Source organism: Microtus ochrogaster, chromosome 4 (genome assembly GCF_000317375.1).
Source record: "Microtus ochrogaster isolate Prairie Vole_2 chromosome 4, MicOch1.0, whole genome shotgun sequence".
Lineage (NCBI taxonomy): Eukaryota > Metazoa > Chordata > Mammalia > Rodentia > Cricetidae > Microtus > Microtus ochrogaster.
Genome location: NC_022011.1, coordinates 10,439,784 through 10,462,432, shown reverse-complemented (window position 1 = coordinate 10,462,432; position 22,649 = coordinate 10,439,784). Strand labels below are relative to the sequence as shown.

The 22,649-nt window shown below is 37.0% G+C and overlaps 1 protein-coding gene across 4 annotated transcripts in view; it reads right to left on the bottom strand.

Moving 5' to 3' along the window:
- Positions 1 to 22,649, bottom strand: part of Cdh8 (cadherin 8) — a 368,006-nt gene that overhangs the window by 280,778 nt on the left and 64,579 nt on the right. The gene's annotated exons all lie outside the window — the stretch shown is intronic.

The window sequence follows — 22,649 nt, the reverse complement described above, 5'->3', positions numbered from 1 at the left end:
CACCAGCTGGAGGGAATCGAGAGAAATATGCTGCTGGAAGAAGGTGCAGGAGGAAGCTGTGTACACAGAGCCAGGCATTCTCTCAGCTTTTTAGGGCATGCTTTAAAAAAATGTGTTTTGTTTCATTATTCAATCCGTTTTTTTTTTTTTTTCCTTTGGAATCCTTTGAAAAGGTGTAAAATGAGAGGCCGTAAAATGCGAAAAGGATTGGGTCTGAAAGGAGGCTTTGTGATACCCAATCATCTTAATAGATGGTAGGTGTAAGGGATTGAAGCAGCTTCTACAAAGCTGCCCGTCAAAAGCGGCTGACCAATTTGAGCATGCATTCTTATTGAGACGCTTCTATAAAGCTTAGCTACCCCTCCCCAGTGTGCCACCCATCGTCATGGGTCATGAGTGTATACAAACAGAGGCACATAGGAAATGTGAAACACACTCGTGTCCAAATACATATGATTTTGGAGATGACAGTCACGGGATTCTCCATGGTGACTGAATTTGCTTAAGGTCTAACCTATCTCTCCAAATTGCCCAAAATGATATGTGACCAATACTGTGAGTTGATTTTCCATTTCTGGTAAGTAAAAGTTGTATATATATATATATATATATATATATATATATATATATATATATGAAAAATCACATGAATTGAAGATTGCGTATCCTTTATGGTACCTTGCAGAATTCTAAAGAAAGCGTTGCTTTTTTTAAACCTATGTGTGCTGGACTCTTGAAAAGGTGATTTATGGAAAATGAAAAGATGTATTTCTGAAATAGGCATGCCGGGACTTGAAGTGACTTCACAAGTTGATTTTTCTCAAGCTGCTGCTTTCCGCCTTCGGAAAGGTATCTCCATACATACTGGGGCAGAAAACTGGGTTTAATAGATATAGGTTTTGCTATACATTAAATGATCAATACATAGTAGGTTTCTTTCAGAAATGTTTTTGTTAATATATGTGCATTCTTCTTATTATAAAGATGAGACTATTTAGAGAAAACAGGATTATTTTGAAGTACAATTCCACAAAGTAATTTATCAAGAAGACACAATCCTATCTGTAGGTTTTTAATCTCAACAGTTTGACTGCTTAAAAAGACACATTAAATTAAACGGCAGTAGCTTATTGTCTTGGCTTGCATGAAAGAATCTTAGACACATAGGTTTATTGAGGACAAGAAAAATGACTAGTGATTCAGTTAGGATGGAGAATTAAGTCATGTGGTTACTAAGGCAGGTCAGATGAAGTCCTCAACTGTTCTGTTTACTCTTAGTAGAACACTTCTGAGTGACTGAAGCAACAATTTACTAAATATCTTTTTGATAGCAGTAAAACTGACGATCTGTTCCTCCACAGGCAAGAACGTACACTGCATCACAACAGCATCACAAACACTACCAAAACAACTTCAATCTCTTATTTATTTTTCTGGGCTGCAGTACATTAGACTTTAGTTGGATGTGATTTGATTAGTATTATAACAGCTATGAAGAAATAAGAAAAAATATGATATTTTTTGTGAGAAGCAACAAATTATTTCCTCCATAAACACAGTTTGAATAAAATAGCATTAAGTGTGTCAAGAAAGGTGATGAGTGTTCCCCACATATTTTCACAATCGCAGCATCCTCAATAGGTTCTGCTTCTTTCCACTCACAGATTCACCATGATGAAAAAGTTGCTTCTATTTGCCTCAGGATTTACAGGGTTATTCTGTGGATGAGGAATAACACAGGTCCCTGCCTCCAGCTTGTCCTTCTTTATTCAGTTCTCACCTTTAAGAACACATAAGTCAGTAAAGAACAAAAATGCAGGAGAATTCAAGTTTCTAATATTACAGATCTGAAGGAAGGCATAGCACACATTTCCTCTAAGTGTAGTAGTGTCCTGATTTTCAGACTTTACACATGAAGAAGGGATATCATTCACATGTCACATGTTTGTTTCAAATTATTCTTTTGGTATTAATAAATGTAATTTGTAATTAATAAATTATATATATATATATATATATATATATATATATATTCAATCATTCAATCACTCTGCACTGCCCCACTGCCTAGTTCCCTCCCCACACTACTGGAAAATTTCTTTTGTATACATTTTCCCTATGGTCCTGACTTTTTGTTTTGTTGCTATGCCCTACTGAGTTTAACCAGAGCCATTTGTGTGATTATGGGTTTGGAATTGTCAGTTGAGACCTAAGAGGATTGGCAATGACATATAACTTATTACTATGTTTACCCATCTTTAAGAATCAGTGTTTCAAATACATTTTAAAGAAAAAATGTAAAATTTTATTGAGCATTTTAAAATATTATAGTGATTGGTATAAGAGGAAATGTTAAACTAATTAAAATGCATTTAAATTTCACAAACAGCTGTTATTGGTCAGTTCAACAAGCTTTGTGAATAGTAAATAAAGATCTTGCAAATGTATTTATCTGATAAAATTTATTTTCACCCTGTAGGGATGATAGTACTTAAGAATGTCCTGTCTCTCCATCCATGCATTGGCCCTGGTTGGCCAGTCATTAGGAACACCACATCGACAATGTTATCACAATGAGAAAATCATATTAAAATTAATCAATCAAGCAAATAATTAACAACTACAAACTAAGCTAGAACAGAAGACACCATGTTAGAATCAAAATAATGTCTGATTGTAATTGATACTGCAAAACCACAAAAGATACCACAAATAGACCATTGATCTTATGTTCTAATAAACTCAGTAATTATACATTAAATACCATGCTGAAATCTGAGAATATTATGAGGTGAAAATGCATTCTAAGCTCCAACCTGCTGAATGTCTCAGGTAAACAGATCAGAACACTAGGTAGAGTATTGGTGAAAGCCTAGTGTGCACGTGATCACACTCTGAAGAGATACATAGTTCACTAGCCCTCTGATGCCCATTATCTGCAGAAAACATTACTGCACTCTGAAGTTCAGAAAAAGAGCAAAATCATAACTCACAAATAAAGTCTCTTCTTAATGTTTATCTTTTACACTTTTCAATAGTGTCTAGAATCATATCATGAACTGGGGGAATGTGATTGTCAACTTGACTGTGTCTGGAATCAACTACAATCCAGAAATGGAAGGCACTTTAGATCCAGATCTTGAAGCAGGAAGACAACATGTTTTTGATTTGATTCTTAAGGTTGGATGACACACTCCTTTGATTTGAATTTTTGAGGCAGGGTGACATACACCTCGTATCCAGATCTTGAGGCAGGAAGGTACACCTATAATTTGGACCACACCTTCTGCTAGATGCCTATATAAGGATAGGGGAAGAATGAAGGGTTCTTTCATTCTTTACCAACTTGCCTTCACCTTGTCAGCATATTTATTCCTTCACTGACATTGAAGCCTACTTCTTTGGTATTTCTGCATATATTGAGCATCAGCTAAGGCACCATCATGGGAATAAGCCCCTACTAGATTCTTTGACTTTTCATCCACTGATAGAAATAATTGGACTACAGTCTCGAAATCATTCCAATAAATTTATATTTATAATATTTATATATTATTATGTATTCATATATATGTGGGGTTATGGAATTATTTCTCAGTAACTAAGGAAAGTCATAGAGTTCACCACATGTCAAGATTGTCCCTGATTGAGACCTAGGGAGTCCATTGTGTGAAGCTGTGATGGTGAAGACTAGATTACCTTGAAAATCCCAGGATTTCAGGGACACCAAAGCCATGGAATATCTACTAAGGAGATCTGCTAACAGAAAGCAGAACCAGTCCAAGATAAAGAATTGTGTTGCAGTCAACAAAGTTGAAAGGCAATCTGAAGAACATTTTTGCTGACAGAAGCTTCTGACCCACCTGGTCCCAGAGCCATGTAGTCCCAAAGAAACACACAGTTTAATTATAAACTGATAAGCCTATTAGCTTAGGATTCTTATTAACTCTAATAACTTACATTAGCCTATAATTCTTCTCTGTGTTAGCCTTGTGGCTTGGTACCTTTTATCAATGAGGCATTCTCATCTTGTTTCCTCTGTGTCTAGGTGACAACTGCAAACTGAGCCTTTCTTCTTCCCATGATGCTGTTCTCATCATCCCACCTATACATTCTGTCTGTTTGCCCTGACTATACTTCCTGTCTACCTACTGACCAATTAGCATTTTATTAGAACAAAACAAGTGGAAAATCTTTACAGGGTACAAAACCATTGTCCCACAAAATATTTTGACATCAGACATGGAGATGCAGTGTTTGTAGTCTGCCTGGTTGGTTTTTGGGTCTCCCTTTGATCCAATATTTCTTTTTTTTTTTAATTTATTTATTTATTAAGGATTTCTGCCTCCTCCCCACCGCCACCTCCCATTTCCCTCCCCCTCCCCCGATCAAGTCCCTCTCCCTCATCAGCTTGAAGAGCAATCAGGGTTCCCTGACCTGTGGGAAGTCCAAGGACCGCCCACCTCCATCCAGGTTTAGTAAGTTGAGCATCCAAACTGCCTAGGCTCCCCCAAAGCCAGTACATGGGATAAAACTGGACTTACATAGCAGACAATGAGGACTACTGAGAACTCAAGAACAATGGCAATGGGTTTTTGATCCAATATTTCTTGACTAAATGCTCTTTCCTACATTTTGGAAAGATAATTTATTTTCTAACCCTAACCCCTAACTTTAACCTTAATCCTACCTCTTTAAATGATAGAAGAATGTGATCTTCTCTTTTACTTTGATTTTACTGAGGGTTGCAGTTAAGGGACTACATGAATCTCAGAAGAGACTTTGAACTTTTATACATGGTTGAAACTGTGATAGGCTATTGAGACATTTGAAGTTGGACTGAATGCATTTTTGCTTTGCAATATTGCCACAAGTCTTTGGGGGCCAGGGAGCCAAATATGGTGGTTTGAACGAAAATGAATCCCAATGGGGATAACACTATTAAGAGGTAAGGTTTTCTTGGAATATGTGAGGCCTTGTTGGAGTAACTGAAACTGTGGAGGCAGGCTTTGAGGTATCATACATGCTCAATCCATGCCCAATGTATTAGACTTCTTTTTCTTGCCTGCAAGCCAATATGTAAGATACTCAGCAACTTCCCCAGCACCCTGTCTGCTTGTATGCCATCATGATGTACCATGATGGTCATGGTAGCTCTTCACAGCAATCGGAACACTAACTAAAACTGGATTTAGGATTACCTAGAAGACACAGGTCTTCCCCGGCATAAGTATGAATTGTCTAAGATTTGTCTCTGAAAATTTGGTTTTGAAAATTTCTGATCTATTACTATACAAATTGTCCTGATCTCATCAGATATTATTTTGTTTTAGTTTGTTTTTGGTTGCTTTTGGGGGGTTGGAATTGGGTTTAATTTGTGTTGGTTTCTGGGTTTTTTTTGTTTTGTTTTGTCAAGGAGTTGTGAAAAGCACACAAAAGAAGTTTAAAACACAGTCAGAACTAATCATCCAGTAAATGTCTCTCCAAAAGGAAATGCATTCATTATTTATCAAATATTTTTCCGCTGTGTAGCCAAAATAGAGGGTGAATTCCGCTCTGAGTAGTAGATAGTCAATATAAAAAAATAGCAGCCTCAAAGTAAATGTTGAAAATGTAAACTTAATCTTGCTCAACAATATCTTTAAGGTAATATATTGTAATAAAAAAATCTTTTTTCTTCTACTTTTGTTGTTAATGTTTTGGAATGGATAAAATGTGATGCATAAAATCATTCTTTTGTAATTATAAGGCCAATTCTTATATTGATGGGAAAATAAGCTATTTTCTACCATGACAATGAAAGTGGGCATTCTTTTTTTTAACATTTTTACACGAACAATGTAATAGATATTAGAAACCTCACCTATTATTTTCATTTTACCCCACATTCCTAAATGGCCTATACACATCACAAATGACAAGAGCTATGATTGTGTATTTTATATGTTACTGTTAAAGTATAATTCACTCTTAAACTCAGTTTAGTGTTCAAACCAGGAAACTACTCCAGCGAACAACTATTGATGCCTCAGAAAAAGGTTTTGAGTAAAACTACATGATAGCTCCATGGAACACAGCGTAGCATCACTCTCGTACCTATTTCTGCCTTGTTTCTTAAAATATGTGTAGCCTTGATAGTCTTGAAATCAAGATAGATCAGGACATGCAAATGAGATTGTATAGCAGGATGATTGATACGGCACTTTCTGTCCATAAAGGATGAAGCAGCACAGCAAGGCCTTTTGATCTCAAATGGATCACTTTCCCCTCCGATTTTCTGTTGAAAGACTCTACTTGAGATAAGACAGGGAGAGGGGCATTTTTAGCTGAGACATAGCTCTTCTTAAGGAACACGCATTTAGGGAAATGTTGCTGGTGCATACAAGATTTTATTCTACTGAGCAAATGTACACAGGCGTTCAATACTTGTTTGTTGAGTGAATCAATGTCGAAAAGATTAAGTGATGCCAATGCAGAATCACAAGGTGAATGTGTCTGGGTATCTATCTATCTCACACATTGCTTCTGATTAAAATGGCTTTGTGACAACATGGGTAGCATCAAGCAAGGCAACGAATCAAAGTGGAAGATTACTTTGGCTTTAATTTAAAAGTGATCAAACAACAAAATATCCATCTGGGTGTTATTCCCTGAGGAGAGTTAAATTCATGTTTCTTACTGCCTATATATGTTGCATACTGTCAATCCACCTTTCAGCCTTTGAATGATGATAATTAACATGATAGAAATAAAGGTAAAGCAACATTAGCATCATAGCAGGTGTTTTGGAATGGGCACTTCTGTTTTGTCCTTGTTCTTTACAGCACACATATCCCTCACTCAGTCCTATCAACCCAAATGTGTGAGCTTCCACTCTCATTTCTTTTCTCCCATGAAAAATATGGAACTCAAAGAACTCAAACAAATTGCTCTACATCATTTATCTAGTGTGAACACTTGTGCTTTCAAACCTAAGGCCTGCTTCCTTTTCTATTGAGTCTCACATTTTACTGCATTGGAGCTGAAAGCCTGAGAGTGCTTCTGAACCACCATTATCCTTTCTTTAACTGCAGCACTTTTTATAGGATGCTAACCATTCCTATCATGCCTCTTTCTCCTGAGTTCCTCTTTGACTCGTTTAAAGGGATCTAATTTCCCATTGAGCTCTTCTGCTAAGCAACAGACTACTGCAGAATCCCTCCACAAGTAGGGAATGGACTTTCAATTTAATAATGAAAGTCAATGGGAAAACAGGATTTGCTTCATAGGAATTTCGCAACTTAGCTGGAATTCACTCTTTGTGTTCGCTAGTAGAAGTACTTGAGTTAGAGAGAAATAAAAAAAAAAAAAACCCAAGTCAATTACTGAATAGTATTAGATATCTTGGAAACAGTGGGTATGCCTCCTTGTCTGTCTGCAATGCTCCCATAGCAAGCTGAATTCTCAGGAACTGAACTCTGACATTGATAAATACTTTTCCAGACAGAAATTTGTAAACAGAGACGGCACTTTTTTCCCCTGCCACCCAGACTCAAATATTCACAGAAAATTATAGTAATTACAACACTATTTGGTCAGTGACTCAGGCATATTTATATATAGCACTTACATCTTAAGTTAACCAATTTTTATTATTTTATATTTTGCTATGAGGCTCATGGTTTACCAGTAAAGTTTCGGTGTCTTTCCCCTTCAGCAGCTACATGGCATCTACCTGACTCTGCCTTGCCAAGACAGGGTAAGAGAGACTTTCAAATTTTCCTACCTCTGAAAATTATCTGTCAAATGTTCTAGGCCTTATTCAAAGTTGATTGCTCCAACATTGTAAATAAGACTTTGGGTAATTGTCCAGGAAGAAGGTCGTTTCTGTCATTTTGTACCTTTTTGAAGTTGCTTGGTTGAACTTCCTTTTTACTCAGGTAATATTATATCCTTCTAGGGTCTTTGATGGAGTTCAAGAGAATTAGTTTTAGTTAGAGTTTGCTTGGTTATGATAAAAGATAATTTAACAATAAACTTTAAACTCACAAAAAATATTGTAACTGCAATTCTTGCTTGATACCTGTTTTGTTATATGTATTTTTACTATGTTACAGGTAAAAACTTTTCTTTTTGTTTAGACAGGAAAGTGGAGATGATGTGGGATCCCCCCCTATAATGCTGTGAATATAGTTGTTTAGCATTAGTTAATAAAGAAGTTGTTTTGGCCTATGACAGGACATAATATAGCAAGACAGAAAATCCAAGAGGAGATAGAGGAGGAAAGAAGGCAGATTCAGGCAGACTCCATGTAGTTGCCAAAGGAGAAAGATGCCACAACCTTACCAATAAACCATGAGCCTTGTGGTAAAATTCAAAAGCCTGTTACAATGTTAGGTATGGAGGCTGTCACGATAAGCAACTAGAAAATGATAATAATCACTGGCCAATGCAAGAAGTAAACTTATGGTTTTACTTATGGGATTTTGCTTGTTTGATGCTATAGAAGAAAGGCATTGGTTTTCGGGTGAGATGTACCAAATTTAACCCCGTGAAGATGTATCAGAAAAATTCTCCTTAAGTGATGCAAATATTTAAAGATCTTCTAGAATCTTTAAAGAAAAGCTAGGAGTGAGACTGGTTGTTGACATGGCAGAAGAAGTGACTTCAACATGAAAAAAAAATAGCTTATACAGAAATCCCAGGAAATATCCACTGAGAGGATAAAGAAAAAAAAACATGTGAAATTAAAGAAACAGAAATAACTCTTATGTGGCTCCATGCTCTGCAGAGAGCTGACAAGACAGCCAGAGACAACATCAAGCCTTCTGCTAAGAATCTGCACAACTCACCTTCTTTGGATAAGGGAAAGTAATGCCTGACTAGTGTCCTGAATGCTCTTAAAATACAAATCAAATTGCATTGTCTTTATGATAATGAAGTCAGTATATTGACTGGTAAGATGGATCAAGATTATTTAGATCTTTGCAACAACTTATGTGTGTAGATAATTATTTGGATTCTGACATTATATAAACAGCAAGTCTCAACAAAATTCATAATTCTACTCCCCAATATGGGAAATTGAAATTCTACTCCCTGAGTTTGTATAGATGGTTCAGTGAGTGAGGTGCTTAAGATATAATCCTGACACCGTGAGTCCAGATTATCCATAATGCATGCAAATGCTAGACACAACGATAGGCATCTGTAAACCCCACAATTACCTAAGGGAAAACATCAGGTGGAAACAGAAGATGTCTGTACAGCTAGTATAGTGTACAAAGGGGATTAATAATGATGAGACCTTGCCATACACAGGTGGAAGTTGTTCTTTGATGCACTCTGGACATATGTACATGATACAGTCTCTATGGAAAGCACATGCTCATCCTCTCACTCTTTCTCTCTCTTCCTCCCCCTCTGTCAAGCACATCCTTGCACACAAACAGAGAGATGGAAGAAAAAGAATGAGGAGAAAGACAGAGGGAGGGAATTGTAGTTTTCAGAGTAAAACAGCTAGAATCTAGAAGGGCATTGGCAGGTTTTGCAGGCCAAATGTTCATGACTGGGATCTATATCCTTTCTAAAGGAGACATACCGTAATCCCTCAACCATTATGCCATGTAAGGAAATGAGAAGATGTGTAAAGGAAACCCTCATCAGGCAGCAAATATTTTGTTGTCTTGCATTTGAGCTTCCAAGCCTCTAGAATGGTGAGACATGTACCTCCTGTTTATAAGTAGCCCAATTTAAGAAATTGTGTCATCGTGTCTAAATGGACTAAGAAAGACATCAAAGATAGGGGTGAAAAGGGAGAAAAACCATGCATATAAAAATGTGAGTAGGATATATAATTTCAAAGGAATTTGAGAGCTTCTACACTTCTGATTTATGACCTCCATCATCATATTATTTTTCTAAGATGAATGCTATAAATTGTGTTAACTGATAAACAAGTAAATATATTAGCAAATTCTTATATTGTTTTTATGGAAATAATCTAGCATATAATGAAGAAAAGATCAAAATAATTAAGAAAAAGAAGACACATATAAATAAATATCTGCCATTATAACCCAAAATCTGATCCATGATACCATTTTTATCTTTGGTAACAATAATAATTATAATACAAATACAATATATTATATTATAATTGTATGAAGTGTTAAGAAATATTGTATGTTGTATAGATTTTCTCTGTCAAATATTAAAGAGTAAGAACTAATTATAGTTAATTGAAACCAAGACACCACATTTTCTTTAATGTTATACTAAGCAGCTTTTTAGAATTGTTTTAACTAGTGGAAGATATAATTGCAAATTAGGAGATCAATGAGAGCTATCTTCTAACATGTCAATTTCAGTTATGTTTTAGATATGAAGAGCTCTTCCACAAGCTCCAAGAATGAAGGATTGCTTCCTTTCCTGTGGCACTGTTTGCCAGTGGGTCACTATTTATAAGTGGATTAATCCATTGATTATGAGGAGACCATACTGAATAGAATATTGCAAAGCAACTGGTTAGAAGAGGTGAGTTGATGATGGAGGAGTCTACTTCTGAAGGGATATTCTCTCTCTCTCTCTCTCTCTCTCTCTCTCTCTCTCTCTCTCTCTCTCTCCTCCCCCCCCCATTCTTGACTGTCCTCTGGTAAGCATCTATTCTTCATCATCCACTTTCTCCAGGATATTTTTTCCTTACCATAGACCTATGTCTGATACAGTCAAGTAACAGACCATGGGCTGAAACCCCTAAGTGGAAATGTATAGTCAATCACTGCTTTTGAATCAATCTGTTCATTACTCAGGTCTTTTGTCACAGTTACAGATACCTCACATAGCTTCTTATAGCTCAGTAAGGTACATTTCAAAGTTCTATGTCCACTTTCATCTACATGTTTTACACAAAAGAAAAATAAATCCTAGATAAGGAATTTGTTTGCTACTCAATTTTTAACTTTTCCCTCCTTTGCTATTTATTCTCAAAACAAATCTTTGAAAACCAATACTAATAACTTGTTTTACTAGAGTTGTCTTTAAAAAGTACTAGAGCTTTGATTCAAATATCTTAAGCTAACTAGCAAGTAGGTCCAAATTTCATCCCTGATAAATATTCAGAATAACCTTGTAGAACAAGAATGCTTTTGAAAATATTTGCAGGATGATTATAGCATTTGATTGTCAGAAACTTACCAATCATTGCCTGTACCATAAGGAGTGGTTACAGAGATGCCTCAGGATTTATGAGCATTTACTTCTCTTGCAGAATACCCAGAATCAATATTAACACCTACATAGTGGCTCACAACCACATGCACCTCCAGTTTCAAGGGATCTGTTGTCTGAGGTTTTCTGTCCTGCCTGGTTCCCACAGTATTTAAGTCCAAGTGAAATCGCAGAGGCCTACATTAGTTATAAACTGATTGGCCCATTAGTTCAGGCTTCCTTTTAACTCTTATAACTTATATTAGCCCATTATTCTTATCTGTGTTAGCCACATGACTCAGTACCTTTTTCAGCAAGGCAGTCACATCTTGCTTCTTCTGTGGCTGGTCCAGGACTTCAGACCAGAGGGCTTCCTCCTTCCCAGAATTCTCCTATTCTCATTGACCCACCTCTATTTCCTGTCTGGTTCTCCTGCCTATACTTCCTGCCTGGCTACTGGCCAATCAGTGTTTATTTAAAATGTAATTTACAGTATATAGACCATTCTCCCACACCAGTGATCTACTGCCTTTCTCTGCTTTCCATGGGCTTCAGAAGTAAATGTAATGCATAGCATACAAAAGCACTTAGTCTCACATATATAAACAATAACTATCTGAATTGATAATAAATAAAGTTCAAGTATAACATTATACACATCTGTGAATTTAAACTCTGGTAGTAATAATACTGAAAGATAATACATAAAAACTTAATTCTACTATATTATAATCCAGCACTGACCTTCCAAAGTAGATATTGAACCTATGAAGAGGTAATAAAGTTATAGAAATTACACAAATATGCCATAGATGTACTAAAGCCATAAGAAATGAACTTCTACCTAATGATCATACTATAGTCAACTGCAAATTACCGATATCCTGTAATACTTTTAAACATATTTAAAATGTTTTACTTTTTAAACATATGTCCTAGTATCTCATAAAGACAATCTTCATTTACTCTGTCATATTTTATTATTTATCACTAGTCACAAAGAAAATTTTACCATTATTGAAAGATAGATGCACAAAATTGTCAATAATTTTGGCTACGGAAATTACAACAGGAAGGATACTTTTAATAGTCTATGAGAAAACAAATCAACTCCTCCTTCTTCCCTATTAAGTTATATATGAAGTCTCATTGGCCTTACAGAATTAAAATCTCCTGGGCTCAGTTCACAGCAAGTGCTTGAATGCTTGAATACCAGGGACAAATGAGTAGTTAAATATACTTCATCCTGGTACCACAATTGGCAAAGGCCAAAAGTCATTGAGTGGTGTTGGGGCAATTTCTATATGTAAGCTGATTTGTTGTATAAGCATGGGAGGGACCAGAGTTCCTATCTCCACCCCCTACATCAGAGCAGGGCATACCTGACTCAATGAATAACTGCAAGATTAGGGCTGCCTATAACAATGATGACAGGGTGTCTGGAGATCACTGGCCAGCCTGCCTAGCTGAGAAATGGCAAGCTCCAGGTTTAGTGAGAGACCTTGTTTTAAGAGGCTGCCACATGGAGTCATTGACATCTGACCTCTACATATGCACAAGTGTACACATACGTGCAAGCATAAACCACACACAGAAACACAAAATGAAACAGCATTAAAGAATAAGTGAGACAAATGAATTAAATATATGCACTAGTGTTCAAGGACTATAAAAATTAAAATGCTTAACATCTTAACATTTTTAATATAATTTTTCACATATAATTTAAGAAGATAATTATCATCAGTCGTGCAATTTGCCCACCTACAACACACATATACATTTGCTTCATGAATAAATAATACCTATGTTTTTTTTTAATATTTATTTATTATGTATACAATATTCTGTCTGTGTATATGTCTGCAGGCCAGAAGAGGGCACCAGATCTGATTTCTGATGGTTGTGAGCCACCATGTGGTTGCCAGGAATTGAACTCAGGACCTTTGGAAGAGCAGGCAATGCTCTTAACCACTGAGCCATCTCTCCAGCCCAATACCTATGTTTTAAATCAGTGTTTCTCCACCTGTGGGTAACAACTCCTTTGAGGGTTACATATCCTAAATATCAAATATTTACATTATGATACATAACTGTATCAAAATAAAGTTATGAAGTAACAACAAAATGATTTTATGGTTGAGAGTTACCCCAACATGAAGAACTGTATTTAGGGGTTGCAGCATTAGGAAGGGTGAGAACCCCTGATATAAATGCTAGATCTATTCTGACCCTATTCTTCCAACTGAAGAGCTGTTTCATTGGTTTGTTTTAAATTAGGCAAGAGAATCCTTGCACAAGCAACACAGTCACATGGCAAAAGCTTAAAATGAACTTAAGGAAAATGTCTGCAATTGACTCAAATAACCAGTAGATGCCAATAAAATTCATCTCCATAAAAGGGAATAGAAGTAAATGTACACTGTGTTTTATTATATTTTTTAATGCTATCTAATTTCCAAACAACAGAAGCAAGGTAATGCAAATTCTATTTTATGAGGGCAAATTAAACCTAGTTTGCATAAGCATAAAACAGTATCTATTTTTACAGTAAAAATACCAAGTCCCTGAATAGTACTTTTATGATTCTGCTTAGCAAGTTTGTACTTCCTTGGCAAGAAGAAGTTAATTCGCTTCTCCAGTGGAAAGGAGAAAGGGGAGAAAATAAAAAGCTACATAAATACTCAGTCCTCAGCGAGGTGCTCTAATTCTAAAGCTGTTTTCCTTGGTATTGGTTTTGATCACCCTGTGCCCACAGAGATGGCCTGGAAGTGCCTCATGCAGGGGTCTGTAGGGTCCTTAAAGTAGGAATTACTTGATTAGCTGCATTGTCTCCGACCTGCTTTCATCTTCTTTGTGGTCAAAACAGGCCATGTTAGGTCAATTTTCGTAGAAAGAAATATGAAGTGGCCAATGCTTGTGTTTAATGCAAAATGCATGCCCCATTGAGAACATTAGGTGGACCAGAGTAATTTAGATTTCTAGCTGGTTTTCAGAATAGATTCGTTGTTAATGCAATATTGCATGGCAAAGCATTCCAGTAGGTGAATGAAAGTGGTTATATATTCAAAATTAGGTTTTGCCCGATTGATTCTTAATTACATTGAATTAAGGGCTCAAGGGTTCAAAGTTAACAGTCCTTTCTCTTCTTAGACATATAGACACACCCACACACACACTGACACACAATACACACCTTGAAAAAAACATAGAATTTTCAGTAATCAAAGCATATCCTGGCTGTATTTGTCTGAGAGTAAAGCTTTCACAGTCTAAGCAGGACCACCTACAGTCTATCTGATTGGTCCTTTCAAGGAAGCCAGAAAGAACGTCGATTTGAGAGCCACAAGCAGCAGCTGAGTGTAGTTTAAAAGGAACAATTGGAAACCCCCTCTCCGTCAGTTTCATTGTTTTTGTAAATGAACACCAGTTAATATGATTTCACCAGACTACAAACTATTTAAGTAGCTGTTAAGCTCAGATAGACAGAAAAAGGTGAGGGGAAGATTTAAGGGCAGAAATAAAAGTATCCAGCTAGGTGAGTAGCTCAATGTATGTGCAGGGACACAGGGACGCACCCATACGTATACACAAACTGTATCCTTGATGCACAGATGTTCTGACACATCAAATGCTCTTGTAACAAAGCTACATCCTTTGTACTTTCTATGTTCTCTATCTTTGAGACAATTTCCACAGGAATCTTTGTGTGCCTAGTTCTTTACTCTTGTGATTAAAGCTAGAAGAGTAAACTGTGCTGATCATCACATTGAAGGTCACTTCCTCTTTTCTGGTCTGTTTGCCTTTTGAATCTTTGCCTTCACATCTGTAGCTCGAGAAACTAACACAGTAGAATAAATCATTCAGTGGAATATTCAATGCAAAATAAGCTTTCTATTGGAAAGGCAAGACACTGAGTAACTGATACTAGAATATATAGAATAAAATACTGTGTAATAATATAATGTAATAAAGATATGCATTACTATATTGCAGCTTATTCCAGGGACAGCATGCCAAAAAGTAACACCTTTTGCCTTAGAATCACCTGTCCTGGGGGTGACGAGATCACAAAGTCTGCAAAGAGCTTTTCATGAAAGCCTGAGGACTTGAGCTTGTATTCCTAGAACTCACATAAAATCCTGACATGGTTGTGCACATCTGTAATATTAATTCTGCTGAGGGGGCAGAAAATTTAGTTACACGTGGATCTCGAGAGACAGATGGTTAGGCAATTCTTGCCAATGGTACATTCTAAAATCAACCAAGGATCTAGTCTCAAAAGGTAAGTTCAGAAGTGATAACAGAGGAGGTTGGACATCAACATTTGGTCCCCAGCTGCAAATACAAACAAATGCATCTGTTTCTGTACACACACGTGCATATATGTGCAATACGTAGGGTAAGTCTTATGGGATAGCAGATAAGCAGAGATTTGAAAGCAAAAGGCTTCAAGGAAACCAGCAAAGGGAAAAGAAATCCAGTCTGCAAGAGGCAGAAAAAAACTTCCCAAGGCTGCTGATAGCTTAAGTTAATCCTTAGAAAGTGAGTTAAATAAAAGAATGCTTGGAAGTGCTCCAGTCAAAAGAAAAGCTTTCATGCATGCTTGAAACCGTGAGAGTTACTTGATCTGTTAGCAAGTTGAACTCATCCATAAGTGGGTGGTGAGACGAGGAAAGTCAAGTATGCAAAACTGAGTTGTATCAATATCAGTCAGCAAATCGTGGCTTCATCTATAATAGCAGCACAGACAATCCTTTTCCTTACAGCAATGGTTCTTAATTCCCCCAAGCCTTTTTCTAGCCAGCGCTGTTCACCTGCCACCCTATAAAACTGAGAAACTAAAATGGAGGATAAACACACAGATGCAGGAATATAAATGTTTTCCACTTCATATTCACCTGCCTAGGAACAACAGACTCCAGTGTCAAGGACACCATGCATGTTGCAGGTTAATAAAAATAATTAATATTTGTCCCCAAAGTTCATTTACCTCAGGAATAAATGATGCAGGTCAATATATTTGAACAACCAGACTTTAAATTGTATTCAGCAATTGCAGATGTTACTGCCCTTAAACCCTTCAGGACTGTATTCGTAAGTAAGATTCATCTCAGCTGTATTTCAGACACATTTATTTCTTCACATGAGAGTGGAGCACAGCAGGTGTCCTCCTAGCCTGACCCTGTGACTATTTCTTTCCACTTACTTTGCGTTCCCCTAACCCTCAGGCATTCTCAGAACAGTGACCGTGAGCATAGCTGAAATCCTTGGGCATATACAGCTTCTTCAAAAGTTCTCACATTCACACACATTATTTCCTTCTGCCAGAAGTCTTTTCCTCACTTGTTTAACTCCATAATTTTCCTTCATAAATAAACTTGATTTGCACATATTTCTAAAACGCTTCTTTCATTTAAAAAATTCATTAGTTATTTGATTATTGCATATGATGTATTTTGGTCATACTCACCTCCTTTTCCCAGTTCCTCTCAGATTCAAACCCATCTCCCTAACCACTTAACCCTACTCAACCTTGTTTTCTCTCCTGTTCAAAAAATATCTCTCTCTCTCTCTCTCTCTCTCTCTCTCTCTCTCTCTTGTGTGTGTGTGTTCAGACAAACATGCCTGTGCACAGAGGTCAATAGAGGGAATCAAATTCCTCCTAGCTGAGTTATAGAGTTTGATAAGCACCAAGTTGTTGGGGATACTTGGATCTTCCCAATTGTTCAAGTGTTCTTAACCACAGAGCTATTTTTCTATCTGCTTTGACCACCTTTTCCCACCTTAACTCAGAATTATGTTTGTCTCTGTGCCTGTCTGGGAAAAATTATAACAAAGAAGAGGCACATAAGTACATGATTAGTGTTTGGTTTAGTGACACACTAAGTGGCAGGTCTAGCTAAGTCCTTTGTAGCATGGAGTACAAAATGATATTGAAAGAAACCAGAAGTTAAGACACTAAATAGCATGTATAGTTTTTTCCTTCAACAGCCCCTTTGTTAACATGGATACTAGCCTCACAGTGGCACTCAGTTTTTTAAAAATCATACATAATCTCAAGAGATTGAGCTCGGAGCAGAAAACCAACCATAGTATCCTTCCAGGAAGAAGAAACTCATGGGCGTGGGCTGCACAGATGGCATGCAAATGAGTCAATCTTACTCCTCCAGTACCTAGGATCTTAGAGTGCACTGAATATGACCCCTGCATTTTGTCTTTTGTGCATAAAACAAAGCCATAAAATTTGGTAAAGAGGCTAAAAATAGATTGAAATACTCTTCTGATTAGTGAAGTGTGGTATAGTGACCCATGACCTAGCACTCAGAACTATTCAGCCTAATTCAAAATATGAAAAACCAATTGAACAAACAGGCAAATCACTTCTAATTCAAAGCTGTTTCCTTTTAAATTCCATTGCTGTGTTTGTTTTCCTGTACTCTCCTTCATACCTGGCTCTTTCAGCATCAAGGAACACTGGGTCTTTCATTAATGCGTACTGGCTCTACCCAGTCAGCCCACTCTTTCAGGATCATACCTGCTAGCTTCAATGCTGCTTAACCCACTTCACCTGTTGCACATCTACGTCTTCGGGGGTTGAAATTTCTTAAAGCTTGAAGACGAAAGCTCCAAGATAATTAGAGGAGTGAGGCTCCCTACTTCGCTTTCTGTCTCTAGACTCAATTCCCTACAAGGAAAATGACATGGTATCTTTAAAAGGATGAACTAGACCACATCAATAAAATTCCATGACTGTATATCATTGTCACACTGGCTCTTGGCCCAGTCCCTTTCTATGGCTTGTGAGGCTCTGCTTTTTTCTGTCTACCCCTACCTGTTGCTATTCTCTGTCACATCTAAGAAGCCAGAAAGGCGTCTACATTTTTGTGTATTAAGGCCAGGTCCTTTTAAATATGCCTTTTGACTATGAAAAAAGAGCTTCTCGTGCTCTGGGAACTCAATAAAAGATACTGGATTTCTTTCCTAAATAATATAGCCTTCCGTATTATCTCTTCTATAATTCAAAGTTGTTTACTCTTCCTCAGCCCTGTCCATTTCTTCCCCATCTCCCTGAGATGTTTCCATGGCCTTTATATGAGCTCTGCTTTTTTAGTAACTCTTGGTGAGGAATTTCTTCTTATTGTTCTTACCCCCATAAGCCTGACCTATGGAATAACTTCAGTTTCACACTTTCACATGTATAGTTCTCACTTATTGGGACATAGCTTCATTGTTTGTTTAGAAAAATGGCATCAGAGGACCAGGAGATAGATTTCAAGTAAAGAATGTTGTTAAGAACCCTAACTACCTGAGTTCAGTCACTAAGTCCTACAGTGTAAAAGGAGAGAACCAACTTTAATTCCTTAAGCTATCCTCTGACCTCCATGCATTTGTGCACAGGCGTGCACGCGCGCACACACACACAGAGTAAATGCATTTAAAAATAATAATAGTCAACATTATTCTAATGTATCTTCAGGTCTCTACCTAAAAAGGTAGAAAAAATACTAAATTAGTTAAAAATCTGGGGAAATTACAAATACTAATTATATTTACTTCTATTTAAGAAGGTTTAAGACTAAACTAAAGGTGGACTTGGGATCTACATAGGGTGGTAGAAGAAGCATTGAGAAAAATATCACCATGATTTGGACATACTGGGCATTTTCTGATACCATCTCTTTATTGCATGGTCCTTCCTAAAAGGACAGTGCAGAGCCACTCTTTTGGAAAGTCATCTTAGGATGCTCCCCTGAAGCAGTGATCCAAACAAGATGGGATTTAATTGAAAATTGGCACCCTATTTTCCTTCCAAATTAGAATATGTGCCATTTCTTCCATTTTTTTATTAAAAAGCAAAGTACAGTATGGCAGATTGAACCAGGTGCAGAATTTTCTAAAATAAGCCTAGCCTTTCTCTGTTGAATCCAACAGTTTGGCCTAAGGCCTAATCAACAGCTATCCTACAGATTTCCCCAGATATTCTGTAAACATATACATCCATATGTGGTGTGGGAGGTCCTTCTGTCTGTGAGTTGCTTTTATTGGTTAATGAATAAAGAACTGCTAAGAGCCTATGGCAGAAAGGAACAGAACTACAGTGGGAAAGCTAGGCTGTATGCGGGGAGAAAGAAGGCAGAGTCAGAGAGGTGCCACGGAGCTGCCATCAGAGATAGACATGCTGAAACTTTGCCAGTAAGCCACTGTCACGTGGCAATACACCGATTAATGGTGATGGATTAAATTAATATGTAAGAGTTAGCCAATAAGAAGCTAGAGCTAATGGGCCAAGCAGTGATTTAAATAATACAGTTCTGTGTGATTATTTCGGGTCTAAGCTATCCGGGTGGCTGGGAAAAATAAGCGGCCTCCCTGCAACACATATGAGTATGTCTTATGACGTTTTCATTCTACAAATGAAATAAATAAGGCAGATTTATGAGAAATCATAATCAGTTCATTTTGAAAATTAGAAATCTTGTAGTATATCTAACAGTTTGGCATTGTATTGTTTTTTGTTTGTTTGTTTGTTTTATTTTGTTTTTTAATGGTATGGCAATTAGCTTTTATTACTATAACAAAATACTTAAAAACAAAACAAAACTTGGAACAAATATATTTTCGTGCACAGATTCAGAAGGTTCAAGATGTGGTAGATTGACTTCATCACATGAAACCCTTTAATGAAGCAGAAACATCATAGCAGATGGCTTAGAGGAAGAGACTTGCTTTTATCATAGCATACATGAAACCAAGAGTTAGTGAAGGGGCTCAGGAATGACATAACCTTCTAGAGCTAACCCAATAAACAGTGAAAAGTAGCTGCTTGTTACACCTTCCATAGAACATCAAGTCAATTTTCAGTCAATTGATTGATTTCCTAATGGGGTCAATACTCCTGAGCACTCCCCATTCAATCACTTGCCAAATCAGCATCTGGTCAACAATCCTGCTTTAGAGACCCTATATATCCAAGTCATCACTAGCAAGTATATATCATGCTATGGTACAGTAGACTATAACATGCCCTAAAGAATTTTCTTTTGGGGCTCCAGAGATAAATCAGTGGGTACGGGCACTTGTTGCTCTTGCATAATCCACATGTGGGCAGTAGGAAGTCCCCTGCATACATATGCAGCCAAAACACATGCATACAACAAATCTAAAAATGTTTCTTGAAAGAAAAGATATATTAATTCTGTTTTCCTTATCTTCACTCTTCTTTTCAAGTTAGTCAAGAAAAATCAAGGCTTTCTTCTATCTTACATTCACTCTTTGTGAAGCTGATTGTTGCCTTAGGGACCAATCAGAAAAGCCAAGTAGGAGCAGCAAAGTTTAAAGGGACCGAAGTGGGAACCTGGCCCTGACTACATCATTTCTTCTGGGTCCCTTTATGTCACCACAACTACCAGTGACTGACACAAAGAATCCGACAGCTCTGTAGTACAATCTGTTCATATTCACATCAGCTATGCCACTTGTACTTTTTGCCTTTAAACTGACTTTTACTTAAATGTACTTCAGAAGAGAACTTTGTTTCAGTACTGAAAACAGAAAAACTCTACTCTATGCCATAAACAAATGCAATCATAAATATGAATTCAATGAAAACAAAGCAATGGCATTAAATTCTGTGCAGATGCAGTTGCAGCCAACTCTCAGAAAGAGAAAGGGGCCTCGGGCTCAGGGACACTCTAATCTCTCTTTTAGCACACACTAAAGACCAACAATAAGCTGAGACTTTTTGTTCTCCATTGTGATAAAGACTGAAAGAGCAAGGAAGCAGAAATGCCTTGGGAAATGAGAAGCCTCCACATTTCTAAAGTGCTTCTTCCAAACTCCATGGTTCCTAAATATCTGAGAAGTAAATAGAGCAGTCATATTAATTCGTTTTTCTTGTTTCTTTAATTGAAGATCAGATGCAAAGGGGTGCTTAGAAATCCACTTTGAAATTGTGTAGAGCTTTTTCTCTTCTGCTTATCTTTACAGAACAAAAGTAGCCAGTAACAGCACAGTTAAGCCCTTTGGCATTTCCATCTAGAAGTTCTTCTAATATCTATTTATAGGCATGCACACAAGTAGAGACACAGACATTTAACTACAGTCCTATCATAGTCCTTTAAAAAAAGGAACCTGTGACTCTGTGTCTCAATGTGCCCTGAAATACACAATGAATGCTTCATTCCCCCTTCTCTAGTCTCAGCAATAGTACTAATTCCTTTGGGAAATATGGATCAGTTGACTACCTTTTTTCTTATCTAGAAATTCTGTAGAAAATAGAAGGATGTTTTAAAGTAAGTGTTAGATTACATTTCTTTGTTTAAAATCCTTAAGTTTGCTTTCCTATCCATAAATTTGAATTTAAATTTCTCAAATTAGTCTCCTAAACCTTGTATTACATACATAGCATCAAAGAGCCTTTTAAATATTCACATAGTTCAAGGTCTTGTCTACCTCAAGGCCATGGCTTCATGCTGTTCTTTCCTGACTGAATTATACTTTTTTAACCTCAGCTCCTCTTCTTTTTGCTTAGGGAAATAAGGTTGAGAGCAAGAATGAACCCAACCATAAGCAACAGCCAGTGAAGATGAGCACTGCCTTGGCCAACATAGTGCTAAAAGTGGGCTATTCATGATAGCATCTTCTAAAGTAAGTAGACTTCCAATGACCGATTGCTACTTTCTCCCAGCATCTAGTTGTTTCATTCTCAATGTAATTCTTACTTTGATATTTAATTCAGGAATGTGCCTAGCTTCCTGTATGGGAAGCCAAGCTCAAAGCAATCATTTTCTAGTAAGGGACACGGTCATATCTACTCCCCCAGTGACCATAAGAAGACCAGTAAATGACCTCCTCATATCTCTCCCTGTTTATAATGAAATAGCACTTGATTCCAGTGTTTACCTCCGCATTTTTTTTTTGTAAGCAGTGAGTCCTAGAAGCCTAAAAGTAATTGAAACTGAGTTTATTTAAGTGGGTGCTTCAGAAAGTAACTCCTCTTTCTCATTGCCAAATGCGCAAGTCTAAATAAGGAAAAAACCAAGAATAAAAGCAAGGGATAAAACAAACACACAATCATCTAACACCTAATTGCCTTCCCGCGTAAAACATGCTGACAAGGATAAAGGTGGTGTTAGTGTACTTTAGGGAACAATGCAACTGCACATTGCCAAGTAGGAATTGCCTTTTGCATGCGGGCACTTTCATGAAAATGGGCCATAACATATGCTAATTCTTTTCATTTGCTGTGACTCCTCAGCATAGCATGTATTGAGAAGGCATATTTCTTAATTATCCTTCTGTTTACACCTGAATCCAAGAGCTAATTGTTCTAGTAACACCTATGGGCTTAAGCAAAAATGTGACACTCTTAAAGGGTTAGTAAAATGGGCTTCCTAGCATGAAAAACCAGGCCTAAAAGACTTAGGAAGTCTTGTTATTTTATCCATTGATTTGTATCA